Source organism: Capsella rubella, unplaced genomic scaffold (genome assembly GCF_000375325.1).
Source record: "Capsella rubella cultivar Monte Gargano unplaced genomic scaffold, Caprub1_0 scaffold_7, whole genome shotgun sequence".
Classification (NCBI taxonomy): domain Eukaryota; kingdom Viridiplantae; phylum Streptophyta; class Magnoliopsida; order Brassicales; family Brassicaceae; genus Capsella; species Capsella rubella.
The window spans coordinates 8,668,457-8,668,748 of record NW_006238917.1 but is presented as its reverse complement, the minus strand read 5'-3'; positions in this window follow the sequence as shown (position 1 = coordinate 8,668,748).

Here is a 292-nt window from a genome sequence, read left to right as displayed (position 1 = left end):
CTTTGGGACGTATAAATCTCTACTTTTGGACGATTATATGAAATTTCACATATATTAAAATTATATTTGGTTACATGTAAATGGTGTTATTTATTAAAAAATATATAAACTTATAGGAATGGATACGAGACAGGAGAATTTAATTCGAAACAAACATTATCTGAATTATTTCTCATAAAAAAAACAAAACATGATTAGATATAATTGTTATGAGTCACGGTCATAAAGTTAAATTCACTTTCAACTTTCAAATATAAAACTACGAGTACGATACGGGGACATGTAATTTAAA